A 14,354-nucleotide genomic window follows, 5' to 3' on the forward strand; every position below is an offset into this window, starting at 1 on the left:
GCCAGATGAGCACCGCAACCCCAGAGTTGTCTGCAACTGGACCTAATGGTCACGGATCCCTTGACCTTTACCGTAAGATAAGTTTTTATGTATGGATATTCCTTGGGCTCCACCATATGACTTGTTTATTGAGTATTCATTATGATTTGTTTAGGTTAGATTATGTACTGCTTTATTAGGAATGGCTTAGAAAGTGGATTCCCATTTAGTGCTGTGCTTACCTAATTCACACATTATAAAAACATCTGAGACCTGAAACACAGCCATCCTTCAAAATCCGCTCTTCTGCGAATGTTGCAGTGCAGTTTTCCAGTCAAGTAATCCATAACAAAAAAACACATGTACAAATGTGCATGTAGAAAGTGCATTATACAAATGACATAAACCAAACAATTAAATAAAATAACTTTTAGAGCTCTCTCCTCTTTTAGAGCCCTCTCCTCTTCAAACTGCCATTTATTGCTTTGATGTTTGGTTCATGTTAAAATGAATCTGCTGCTTTCTCCACCAAAATAGAAGAACATCAAAGTAGCATACAACAAAATTTAAAATTACAATAACAGAAAATGGCCAAAATAAAATAATGCAGTTAAATAATGAAAATATCTGAGCAACGGGGGGGGGGGGGGGAAATGTGAATAAAATCACAGGCAGTGTGGTGAAAGTTCTTAAGAGTGTCAGGCTCAAAACATGAGAGACAGAGATTCAAAGCAAAAATGTTGTGTGAATCAGCCCTTGGACTGCATATCATCCATTGTTTAGTAAGCTCTAGGGATCGAAAGTTCCTATCCCTGGAGCTCTTTGCCTTTGATCTTCAGGGGCCAAAATGTCTAATGCCAAAACTGCAACCTACATAAACCAGACTGGCTTATATCGCACACTGAAAACATCTTTAACTTTTATGAACACCATTTGAACGTTTAGGAAGCTGCTTTACACAGAGTCAGACCATTGCTACATCTAGCTCAGTACTGCATGCACTGACTGGCAGTAGCTTTCCAGGGTTTCAGACAGCAAGTATTTTCCCAAGCTCTACCTGGAGATGCTGGGGATTGAACCTTCTGCACCCAAAGCAGCCCCCCACCCTTTGGTTCTGTCAGCTTTATGATTACTTGCAAATCTCTCATTTTGGAGGAGCTTAGCACATCCTTTTCAAAAACAGCATGTGCAATTTCTCCTCCTGCATCTGCTGTGAAAGAGCTTTCGAGTGTTCTGTAGTTGGGTTGCCACCTCCTCTCACTGCCAAAATGCAGAGGTGATAATGATGTAGGTCATTGTGGCCTTCCTGACCTACATATGTCAATGCTCTTCTGGGGTGTTACTCACAGTTACAGATGTAGAACAGACTGAATGCTGTTCTACATCTGGACCTATTATCAGTTAATGAAAAGTCTATTTGTGTATTACCAGGTTATATAAAATAGAGAGCCTGTGAAATACAATAGTATATTCGCTTGTTTCACTCTTCACCACAGTACTGGACTGAATTTTCCATTCAACAGCATTCCATTTTAAACCGATTTCCATCCAGAAAAGAAGGGGTTCCCCCTTCTTACGCAGACACAGTATCTATCCCAAGATCTGGCCTGAGGCAGATGATGTAGAAAGTTTGCTGAACCAAAGCAGGTCTGGTTCTGGTTCTGTCTGGAAGGTAGATCACTGGATAACTCCTATGGATGCTGCCCTCAAGTTCATAAAAGAATGAGAGAGAGAGATAAAGGATACAATTTTCTCTATTTTTGATATTCAATTGATAAATTCCAATGATTATATCGCCAAAGTGGCACCACCCACATAGTAGGAGAAGTCATCAGCTACTTCGCAGAAGCTTCAAGGTTTGCAGAAGTACAAACAAATATTTCAAACATTCCCACCCATGGCCATAAGACAGTCCAATGAAGAAGCTATGGAATGCTGAGTGACTGTCAAGAGTGGGGTTGGAATAGAAAAATGGGTGAAGAGGAATGGAGTGGCTGGTATCTTGGACACTTGGTGCTTCACACTGCAACATTTTTTTATAGACCTGTGTTATAGACCTGCCTTTCTAAAACCAGTAGAACCAACAATGGGAGGAACATGCCCCCCCACCCATTCACAACAAAATGGAAGTGGAAACAGATTTCACCCCTGACACAAAATAAGGCATGCTTAGAAGTAGGAAAAATATAGCAGGCATCCTATTTTGATCAGGGAAAATGCATTGTACCAAAACACCAATAGTTCTTCCACTGCACAATCATGAACAATAGTAGGTTTGGGTTGTAGTCTATATTTCCCATTCGAAAAAGCTGAGAGGAAAACAGTGGTGATTTTAAACATTGGCAGACGTTTGAGTAGAGTGAGCAGGAAGTAACACTGGTTGAGGAAGGAAGTGGCAGGTTTGAGTACAGTGAGAAGGGAGTTTGGAAAAAACTGTTGTGTTGGCTTTCTGGTGTTAGTTTCTGTGATGTCATCCTTTACTAGCAATCCCTTAGTTCTAGTTACAGGTAGGTAGCCATGTTGGTCTGCCATAGTCGAAACAAAATAAAAAAAATCCTTCCAGTAGCACCTTAAAGACCAACTAAGTTTGTTATTGGTATGGGATGAAGTGTGCATGCACATGAAAGCTCATACCAGTAACAAACTTACCGTATTTTTCACTCTATAGGATGCACCTTTCCCCCTCCAAAAATTAAGGGGAAATGTGTGTGCGTCCTATGGAGCGAATGCAGGCTCCTTGGCTTCAGCGATAGCAACGCGAAGCCTCCGAAGCGCAGAGGGAGCGCTCCCAGTCCCACCAGGAGATGCTGGGGACTGGGCCTGATGCCTTCTGCATGCTAAGCAGTTGTTCTACCACTGAGCTATGGCCCTAGCTCACAATATTGCTGTCAGGATAAAATGGAGAAGGTGGAGGCTGAAGTGTGTATGCTCTGTGGAGGAAAGGTGGGATAGAAGCATAAGAAGGAATAAAGAGTGTAAACTAGCCTATAAGTGAATAAACTACAGTATATTTTTAACTTACTCTCCTAACAATTTGTATATAAATTATAAAAGTGGTATATCAATTTTGTTAAGTAAAAAAGAGGAAATGTTCAGACTTTCAAACAGTATGTTATGCCTGAGCCTTCATTGCTGAAACTCCCAACAGCATTTTTATGCTCACAAACACCTGATGAAGGAACCATTGTGACATAACCCCTTCAAGCAGAGTGAAGGGGCAACAGGCTGTCAACAGTGGCAGTAGTTGGGGGCTCCCATCTATTAAAAAGCCACAGAAAGTCTTTTCATGCTGCCTGAGGAATTAATCCCTTATTTAACGTTCATAATTGCTGGATCGATTTAACAGGACTGGAGCTAACATTTGCTTGGATTTGGCACCATTGATAGGGAACTGACTGCTGTGTCCTCCGCTTTGAAGTCACCCTGGTCTTTGGGCCTCCAGCACCTTCTTCAGCATGTCCAACCCATCTAAGAGGCATATGATACTGGTGTTCCACTGGGTTAGGAAGAAGCCTCTGACAGAGAAGCCGTGCTCTACCATCTCGGTCAGACCTTCTGCCTCTGCACCGGCTTGCAACACTCCCCACATTTCACCCTACTTCACGAGGAGCAAGACACAACCCGCTCCACTCAGAAGGTCCAGCAGGCGCAAGGTGCTGCGATTGCCGAATCTCACCGGCCCCAAGTTTTTAAGATCTGTCATTGGCAGCATTAGCCGGAAAAGAGCCCGCAGGCGTGGCAAGCAAAAGAAGACTCCAGCAGGAACAGGAAAAGGGGTGAGGGCTAGGCTAGAGGCAAGAAGGCTCCCAAGCTATTTGCGGGGTGGGATTGCTTTGGAAGATGCCTTCTCACAATCTCTACCCTTGAACCACATAAGGACATAAGAAGTGCCTGCTGGATGAGGCCACATTGGCCTGTCTAGTCCAGCATCCTGTTCACAGTGGCCAACCAGAGGCCTGTGGAAACAAGAGCATTCTGTATTCCCTTCCTGCATCTTCCAGCAACTACTATTCACAAAGGTTACTGCCACTGACTGTGGAGGCAGAGCATAGCCATCGTGCCTAGTGGCCATTGATAGCCTTTCCTGCATAAAACCATCCAAGTTGGTGGCCGTCACAGCTTTCTGTGGGATTGAGCTTCCAGAGGGGTAGCTGAGCATGCCTGCTGCAGGAAAAACAGGCATTAAAATCACATTTCTACAAAGAATCCTGGGAATTGCAGTTTGTAAAGTGTGCTACAAATTGTAGCTATGCAGTAGAAGGGTAATCTACAGTTCCCAGGATTCTTACAGGGGAGAAGCAATAATGCTTTTAATGTATGGTGTGTACACAGCCTCAAATTAGCCCCACCAGCTCTGTAATACTAGAGCAAAGATTATAATGCATATTGTTGTTGTTGTACTTTTATAAATATTATAAAACCCATTCCTGCAAGCCATGTAGTCTGGAATAAACTCAGTCACCCCTCCCATCATTAATTGTTTCTACTAGTTGGGGAGGGGTGTTGGATCTGCCTCTCTGCCTTGAAGAAAGGCGCAGGTCAGATGTGTGCCCAGACCTGGCCACGCTTCGCAAGAGAGGTGTGTTGGTTCAAGGTGGCCACGCTGCCTGCAACTTGCACTCCTTCCTGACGTGTCTTCCCCAAACCCCTTCTTCCAGAGGCTGTGTTGAAGTTTTCCATCACGTGGAACACAAACTCGTGGAACTACCTCGAGGCTCAGGCAGTGGTGGAAACCCTCCTCAAGCATGAGACGCCAGAGAGCCTCTTGCAATACGAAGGGATCAAAGCAGCTGTGGAGTCTCTCCTACCATACACGGCACTTCCAGAGGCTGGGGCGGTTACTGCAGACCTCCATGTTCCTTGATTTCATGTGACAAAACATGAAGTTGCCTGACGCCGCCAAGTGGGACGAGGAGATGGACACGTGATAAGCTTTATTTATTTATTTATTTTTTATTAATTTTATTGAGTACAAATTAGAAAAAAAATACAAATATACAAAAAAAGGAAAATACATGTAACCAATAGAAAATTAGAAAACATTTTAGCTCTTCTCATATTTACAATTATTTGCACCTCTACAAAACAATATTCACAATAAAGAAAAGAAATGAAAGGTAAAATATAAAAGAAAAGAAGAAGAAGAAGATAAAGAAAAGGAAGAAATAAGATCAAGAATGAGAATTTTAAAATTAGATAAGTATTCACTGTACACAGCCATTTCCAATCTATATTTATGTTCAGTTATGTATTTTCATCATATCCTTATCTATCTTAATTAAAATATTTTTAAAAGACTTCCACTGTTTACCTCACGTGTTTTTGGTAGCCCATTTGTCAAAACCTTAGTGTTTCTTCACCCCTGCTTTACTCAAACCTCTGCTGCTGTTAAAAACTGTGGGAGATAAGCAGTCCAATCTAACAATGCATGTTCTTGCTAGTTACATGTGGAAGGGTTAACACCATAGAGATGTATTGCTGATAGGCAAACTCAGACCATAGAAATGAAATTGGTAGAGAAGGCTCTGTGTGATGTCCTTTCCCCTCTGCTTCTGAGAGGGAAGAAGGAAAAGAAGTATTTCCTGCTCCTTCCTTTTATCTCTCTCTTTTCAACCAGCCATAGAAACGAATGTCTGTCCACTTGCTCCAGTAACATCAGGCACATGCCTGAAATGGTTTTTGCTGTAAACGCAAGTATTTTTCCTGCACTTATTTGTACTGCTGTTGCTGCTAAGGACAAATACTTGGCTGTAAGTAAACTATATGTTTGAACTTACTTTTCAGTCTGTAGCCTGTTTCTTTGATAAACAGGCTAAAAAGGGGGGGAGATCAGCCTTAATGGCTAATTCCTATGCCTTCAATTGATAATAATAATAGTAGTAGTAGTAGTAGTAATAATAATAATAATAATAATAATTTATTATTTATACCCCGCCCATCTGGCTGGGTTTCCCCAGCCACTCTGGACAGCTTCCAACAGAATATTAAAATACAATAGTCTATTAAACATTAAAAGCTTCCCGAAATTAAACTGCAGAAGATGGAATTTAAACTCTGCTTGGCCCCACGTTTTAAAAACTGATCCTTTTGTCTGTTCACCCACACATGTGCGTCTGTGGAGGAATAAAACATAGTTAATTATATTTCCTCACCTACCTAATAAAGCCCATACAAACCAAACACTTTTTTCCTCTCAGTGTTTCTCCTTTCTTGCTGCACTCATATGTCTCCCTCTTCCATTCCTCAGTTGCCTTGTATGAGAGAGATAAAGGATGCTGAAGCCTCAAATATTATACAGTACCTTCACAGAATGTATTTCACTCCTGGCACCATGTGTTGTTTTCAATATGGAGTTCCAGATTCAGTGTAGTGATTCAGAAGAGATATTTTATTAACAAGCAACACCCATATATGTGTAACATCCATCAACTGAACAAGCTGACAGGCTTGCTGTTAAAGATTCTATTCATCTTAAAGATGCAGCAACATATATCAGCATGGGGTGTTAAAGAAAACTGCAGAATAGAAGAGAGGGTGAGGCATGGAAAATCGGGGTACCCTGTGTGCAAAGGACAGCTGAGAAAGGTAAAGAGGAGGGGACAAGGTAAAGGGGGTGAAGGTGAAAACAGGAGGTGCAAAGTGGGTTACAAAAAGGACTAAATAGTTTGGGGTGAAAAATGAAAGCAAGGGCATAAGAGGGTCTGGAGAATAGGAAGGGACTGTGGCTTCATAACTGGACAAAATATGAAAAAGGAGTTTAGCAGTTGCGATGTGTGGGAGGAGGAGGATGCAGGAGGTTACCATAGGGGTGCATTGTAGTGAATGGAGGGTTGCACAAAAGAAAGAAAAAGGAGGCACAGACACTGGGGTGAAAGTGGAAACAAGAATGGCAAGTGAGGCCGCTGAACAGACTAGAGAGGCAGCTTCAGAAATGTGGATGGGAAGGTGGCAAGGAGTTGCACAGAGTAGGAAGTAAAAGTTCTAAGGCAGAACTTTCCAAACTCTGTGTCACAACACATTAGTGTGTTGGCTGCAGTGTGTAGGTGTATTGTACGAACGCTCCCCGTGCTCCTCCCGGGGCTGTAAAGGGGTTAGTTTAACCTCCTGTTTGCAAGTAAAGCTGAATTACTGTGTCACGAAATGATGCATGTCTAAAAAGTGTGTCACCAACATGAAAAGTTTGGAAGGCTCTGCTCTAAGGGGTTAGGGGGGGGGGTGACAAGGGAGTTGCCAAGTGGAATTGTTGTTGTTGTTGTTGTTGTTGTTGTTGTTGTTGTTGTTGTTGTTGTTGTTATAAATTCATATACCACCCATCTGGCTGGATTTCCCCAGCCACTCTGGGCGGCTTACAACATATAAAACACAACAAAACATCAAACATTAAAAAATAAAATATCCTATACAAGCAACAAACAAACCAATAAATCAAGAAATAACAATAACAACAACAATAATAAACAGTTATACCCAAATTAAAGTAACCACCAACCCCAACTAAACATTCAACCAACAACAACCCAACAAAAATGAAACAGAGGAACCTAAAATAGCATTGTTTAAAACATTTTAAAACAGCCAGTTGCCCCAGCCCAAGAGTTGTTCCAGCAATGTCCCAGTGGCCTTCCGGGAGCCTCTTTTAGCTGTCCAGGGTGAGTCTGGGCCCCACGCCCTAGGCCAGGTGGAAATGGGTCTTGCAGCAGGGAGTAGGTCTTTCTTCCAGCACTCACAGCAGCAGCAAGGAACAAGCAAGGGCAAGCCTGTAGTGTATGTATATCTTCTTCTTCTTCTTCTTAGGCGATCACTCATAGCTGAGTAAGATTGTCTTCCATGAACATGGTTTTAACAATGAGTCCGTAAGTGACTGTAGAGGCCAATTCTGGATCCACACGTCCTTCCACACTGGGGACATTGGTTTCTGGCCTGGAGTTGATCATAGTGAGGGCTTGCCAAATGTGCTTTCCTCTTAGCATGTTTCTCCCTTTCATCCTGAGTCTGAGCGTCTTCAAAGTCACCTTCGGTAAAGGCTGTTCTCCCATTGGAGCACTCGCAATTCCATTCTAATCTATGAATAGCTGGACAAGTTTCTTCTTCCATCCAGGGCACACTCAATAGGAGGCCACAGCAGGGTTTCACTTCCCAATATGTGGACATGGAGCAAAAAACCTCCAAATCTAAATAAAGAACTAAAACAGCAAGAGTCACTCAAAGTGCCCTTTTATCTTTTTCTTTATTTCTATTGCCTATATTTTCCCAGTCACACTTTCTAACTTCTCTAAACAGAGCTTAATAAAACTCACAGCTACCTCTTTTATGGTTGTGTGAGCTCATTTGTTTGTAAAGTGTGTTGAAATGGGGCAATCTGAAATGCATATATGTGTGTGTGTATATATATATATATGCACTGTTGTAAAACTTAACCTCATTTGGCGAATACCTTTATTCACACTTCTCAAACTGTTAAAGCTGCAAAAATCAGGTGCCGTTATCATTTTGTTTACTTTTTCTTCCTGTGAGATTTATTTTAAGGGGTAGCCTTGGAATGCCACACTTCAGCGTATTCCCTCTTGTTGCATACACTGCGAGAATTTCTTAAAAGACACAAGATGGTCCCTAGCTAGTCCACTGGTGGTGGTGGTGGGGAAAGCCGCCCCCCACAAGCAAACCACAACCCCAAATTGCCAGCTTTCATTTTACAAAGAGTATGTTCCAAAAATGTGTTGTTGTTGTTGTTGTTGTTTAGTCGTTTTGTCGTGTCCGACTCTTCGTGACCCCATGGACCAGAGCACGCCAGGCACTCCTGTCTTCCACTGCCTCCCGCAGTTTGGTCAAACTCATCCTATGCAATATTTTTCTTTACAGCATTGGACTTTCCTTTCGCTTCCAGGCATTTCCGCAACTGAGCATCCTTTTGGCTTTGGCCCAGCCGCTTCATCAGCTCCGAATCTACTTGTACTTGTCCTCCGCTCTTCCTCAGTAGCATGTTGGACGCCTTCCGACCTGAGGGGCTCATTTTCCAGCGTCATAACTTTTATATGCCTGTTGTCTTTGTCCATGGAGTTTTCTTGGCAGGGATACTGGAGTGGCTTGCCGGTTCCTCCTCCAGGTGGATCACGTTTGGTCAAAACTCTCCACTATGACCTGTCCATCTTGGGTGCCCTGCTCGGCATGGTTCATAGCTTCTCTGAGTTATTCAAGCCCCTTCGCCACGGCAAGGCAGTGATCCATGAAGGGGCCACATGAGATATCAGGAAAAATGTACATCTACTATTCTTCTCCTTCTTTTGTGAGAAACTGGCCTGTTCCACCTTTCAGTTTTTTACTTTGCTGCCCAGCCCCGGCACCAAATCATGCAGAGGGGTTGGATGACTTAGAGTTAAAGGAATCCCAAGTTATCTTTTAAGGGCACAAAACAAAGGATGATATCCAATGTTAGTCATACTCAGACTAGATGAGAAACAATGGGCTGCAATAACTTAAATAATTAATTTCAGTGGATCTGCTCTGAGAATGACTTGGTTAGATGTCTCTAAAAAATAATAAAATGTTATTATCCTCCACTGCATAACATTTCAGGCTGCTGAGGTGCCTCTCATTGGAAAGGCTTTCCAAAACTTGGGTATCCAGCTACAATTCCCATCATCCCTGACCACTGGTCCTGCTAGCTAGGGATGATGGGGGTTGTAGTCCAAAACCAGCTGGAGTTTCAAGTTTGGGAAATCCTAGTATAAGGAGATCCCATTACTTATAGAGAACCCAAAACACTTAGAATAACACCTTACTTGTTGGTTGGGAATATTTCAAACCCATTTGCTTCATGTACATAATGCTTAGTATGGCTGAGTATGGACTCACCCTAGGCCCATATTCTGAAGTTAAAAGGAAATTGGAGTATACAGGCATTTAACTTTTTTAAAAAATGGAAAAGATTAAATAATGACACTGTAAGATTATTAGTTATTGGTTCCAAATTCTGTATGTCAATAATCTGGCCAATGGAGACTAGATAGAGGAGGTCATAGTGATGGGAGCCCCTCTGTTTTGGACGCCAAATGGAAGTAGCTGGGAGGATGGGGAGAGAGGTTCCACCAAAGACGATTTGTCCACCTAGCCCACTGTTGTCTACACTGACTGGTAGTAGCAGTCCATACGGACATAGGAAGCTGCCTTAAAGTGAGTCCCACCAATGGTCCATCTACCTCACTACTGTACAAATTGACTTGCAATGGCTCACCACAGTTTCATTCAGGAGTCTCTCCCACCCTACCTGAAGATTCTTGGGTTTGAGCCTTGGACTTTCCACATTCAAAGCATGTACCATCTTCCAGTGTCTGGGGATGCTAGAAATTAGACCTGGGGCCTTCTGCAAGTCTTTCAACACCTCCATCTCTTTGTCTCCTGCCTAAGGAGTGCCTGCTTAATCAACTGAAAACTTTCCATCAATGAATCTCACCATTTTAAGTGAATGAACACTGTAGCCCTACTTTTAATGCAAGGGTTGCCCTACAGTGTCATGAGGCAATTGGTGAATATATATTGTGTGCATAAATAGAACTGAGGTCCAGATCTGGAGGTGCCTCCTGCAACTTTAAGAATGGTACAGAATGGAAAATTCCACAGGGTGTGGCTTCTCCACCCACTACACCACTTAAGCATTTAAAACGCCCAACAACCTTCTCATGTCTATGCAACACTTAAAGGCACTGGAAGTTAATCCAGGTCTGGACTTGGCAGCTGTGCTGAATAAGCATTGGGATAAAGAAGGGGCAGCTGCCTCCCCAAGCAAATGAAGGCAAGAGTAATTGAAGTTGTTTGGAACAGGCTGTATGCAGGTTTGGAGCAGGATCGTGGGCACATTCCTTTCCTTTGGGTCCCCTCCTACCTTGATGGATCCTGACAAACTTCCCTGCTGCCAGGGACAGCAGCAGTGCTCTGAAACAGTACCAGGCAGCTGGAAACCATTTAAATTACCCACATGCCCTAGGCCATAGGTCTTCAGCCAGTGAGTCAGGGCCCCCAGGTGGTTTGCAAGGCCACACTTAGACTGACCCAGACCAAAGGAACATTGCGTGCATGCCTGGACTAGGACATGTTATTCTGGTGAGATGTTTATTTTACCAGTTTCCATGGCAGAAAGAAAGGCACAAGCTGTATATATAATTCAGTATATTCAATATATATAATTCAGTAGTAATGTTGAATCAACACTATGGATATTGCTATGTTAATATCCATTTTAGGGTTAATAGTGTGCCTTATTAACACTATTAAATGTGAATTAAATGTGGAAATGGGTCCCATGTTTCAGCATTGAGTTAAGTGGGTGGTCTTGGGTCTGGATCAGTTGAGGACCACTGCTCTAGAGTAGGGGTGGGAGGTATTTTTCGGCCCAAGGACTGTGTTTCCTTCCAGGGCCTACAAACTAGTGGGGTGAGGGGGAAGGTGCTGCCTGGAATGGTAGGCAGAACATTGTATGCGACTCTTTCATTCAGCCATCCAAAAGGCAGAGATTTCTACACTCACACATGCCTCCATGCACCTTTTGAGCAAGCAAGAGGCATTGTCCCAGTTTAATGGCACATTCCAAGAAGCTGTATGGCCTGATGGAATCCCAAGAACCAAGCAGAGAGGCCTTTGGCCTCTGGGCCTGAACAATGCTAAGCCAGGAGTGTTGTGGAAAATTAAAATGGTGGCTTCCCTATCCAGATAGTCTAAAAGAAAGGCAGGGCTGATGCCTGCTAGTGTCAGGGTGCTAACACTGAGGCCATATCCACACCATACTTTTCATGCAGTATCCTACCACTTTAGACAGTCATGGCTTCCCCCAAAGAATCCCGAGAACGGTGTTTTGTTAAATGCGCTGAGAGTTGTTGGAGTTGTTGTTATTCAGATCTACAATTCCCAGAGTGGTTTAATGGTCAATCCCTCTTCTCAGGGAACTCTGGGAACTGTAGCTCTCTGAGGAGAACAGAGCATCTTCTAACAACTCTCAACACCCTTAACAACCTATGGTTCCCTCAGCCTAGATCTGAGGAGAATAGGAATGTTCTGGACCTTGGGATGCTGGGCTCTAGGCCCAGAGAGGGGAGAAGCTCTGGACAGTTGCCACCTATGGCCTCACTGGCCAGGTGCGATGGGAGTCCAGGCCAAACTGACACTTGTTGCTTTGTGCATAAAGGATGTGCACATGTTTGCTTCAGTGCGAACAAGCCATCTCCTTGCTGCGGTATCCATCCCACATCTGTGAAAGCTGTGAGACCTGGCAGGCTGCTTTACTGTAAGCCTACATTTTTTCTTTTAATAAAGCACTAGAATTGATTGCTCTGGTGCTTTTGACATCCTTTTTTAGTATCCCTGCAACCAAACACTCCCACAAGCCCTTCTTTGGATCAGGACAATCAGGCATAATAGCGCCTCTGATTATAGATGCTTGGGGAGGTAGCAGCATTCTTCCTGAACCCCCTAGCTATTCACCTCTGTTGGAGGGAAGAGGTGTGTGTGTGTATCACAGATCCTGTTTTGCACCCACTTAGGTATCCTGCTACTGTTTGCATTAAAGAAAGAATAACCTTCCAGCCTAGGTGGCTTCTGTACTTGGGAAATACAGGGGGCACCATCTTGTCCTTTGCTTCAGGAAGCAAAATGGCTGCTCACAAGTTATCCAGAAGCAAATGAAACTGAAATCATTTTACCACAAGGTCATATATGAATTTATGGGTTTAGTTTGTAGCTATAAAAGTGTTCCATTGTTTGCATTTGGGGTTCCAGTTCTCACACATCAGATGCCTCTGAGAAGGACTGTGTTATCTGATTAGACTTTGTTCACAAAGTTATGTGTTTACTCTCAAAGTTTATGAGAAAAAAAGGAAAAGTACAAGTTACGTGTTTAGAAGTCATGGCAAGTCTTATAAAATTAAAATGGCCACAATCCAATGGAGAATTAAGTATCCTTAAGTCTTTGTTGGATTGTGGCTGTTGCTTCTTGGATTTGTTTTCTTTGAGAGATCAGGAGGACAAATGCCTCTTCTCTGTGAATTGCTGGAGTCTTTGACTTGTGCATGCCTCACAGTTGCATATGCCAAAAGTTAAATAGGTGTGTTCTAGTAAGGGATGAAACCTGCTCATTTCACTTTCTGTGTCAGTCTTGAAATTCTAGAAAGTCAAGTCTTCAACCTACTATACAGTAATAATCATAATCTATGGCCCGGTAGCTAATCAACTGGTAGCTAATCACATGGTTTTAAGAAACTAAACTTTGCACCGTGAGCTCCTGGAAGTGATTTGCATGTGGTTAGCTTGGGGAAGTAACAGAAAAGGGGCTGTCTTTCTCATAACAGCCCAGTGCAGGTGCAACACACCTTGCTTGCCTAACCATGGTTAGCTAAGTAGGAGTGATTCATGTGCTCCTCCCCTTTCCTTTCCTTTCCTTTCCTTTCCTTTCCTTTCCTTTCTCATAGAAATCCCTACTTCCTTTTAGCTTCAGGGCTAGCTTTGGCTTATAAGCCAATTCCTTTTGGGTTGGGTGGGTTTTGTTAACCATGGTTACCTCCAAACTGTTTGATTAGGTGCAAATCCACAAGCCATACTTTCAGTTAACTAAGGTTAGCAAAAACACTGATGATAGTGTTACACTCACAGTAATTGTCTGCAATACTGAAAGTGATGCAGGAATGTCCCCTCAAGAAGGGAGGAGGAAGGACTCTGCAAACCCATTGGGTGTTTTTAAACTGCAGAACCATGGTTAAGCAGAATGATGCCTGCATTGGGCCTCTTCTGTGTGAATGAATTCCTGGGACAGATTCTGCAGAACCTTGGAGAGCTCCCCCCCAAAGGCAGATAATCCTGGTTTGAGGCCATTTCTAGAGTGGTCTTTCAGTCAATCTGTATAGGACAAGATTGTAAAACTTTGAAATCCCATTGCTTCCAATGTATTAGTATTCCTGTGTTAGTTTTACTGGTTATAATTCTAGTACTTCTGTCTTGTATTCTAGCATTTCTTTTACACTGTTGTGTTATGGAACTGTGGCTTTTTTTATTCATATACCACCATGCCATGCTAAATTTTAAATTGTGACAAATCACTATATGCCAGAATAGTGCTGCAAATTTCCTTATGGGAGCAGCAGTGGCGTGATCATGAAAACTGTGGGAAAATTACAGTGCAGAACTCCTACAATTTTCTGAGTTAACCATTTTCTCTCTCTTGAAACAATTAACATGGAAATTTATTTATATTATATTTATTTTCTATACCTCCCTTCATCCAATGTTCATAGGGCGGTTTCCAATATGAGCACTAAACTTCTGCTAGATTCCACTAGATTCCAGAACTGCTTATACATGAAAAATCACCTAAAACACAAAAAATAACAGATAAG

The 14,354-nt window shown here is 42.7% G+C and overlaps 2 long non-coding RNA genes across 2 annotated transcripts; one reads left to right on the forward strand and one right to left on the reverse strand.

The window, feature by feature from the left end:
- Positions 1-438: 438 nt before the first annotated feature.
- On the reverse strand, positions 439-6,222 carry LOC310698933. The gene is made up of 2 exons (XR_014521836.1): positions 6,136-6,222; positions 439-1,679 (listed from the first exon to the last, which is right to left on the reverse strand). It is a non-coding gene; the product is annotated as an uncharacterized lncRNA (long non-coding RNA).
- LOC310697978 lies at positions 2,629-5,276 on the forward strand. The gene is made up of 2 exons (XR_014521278.1): positions 2,629-3,755; positions 4,638-5,276. It is a non-coding gene; the product is annotated as an uncharacterized lncRNA (long non-coding RNA).
- Positions 6,223-14,354: the final 8,132 nt, after the last annotated feature.

This window comes from Podarcis liolepis, assembly GCF_965112155.1.
Source record: "Podarcis liolepis genome assembly, chromosome: Z".
Taxonomy (NCBI): Eukaryota; Metazoa; Chordata; class Lepidosauria; order Squamata; family Lacertidae; genus Podarcis; species Podarcis liolepis.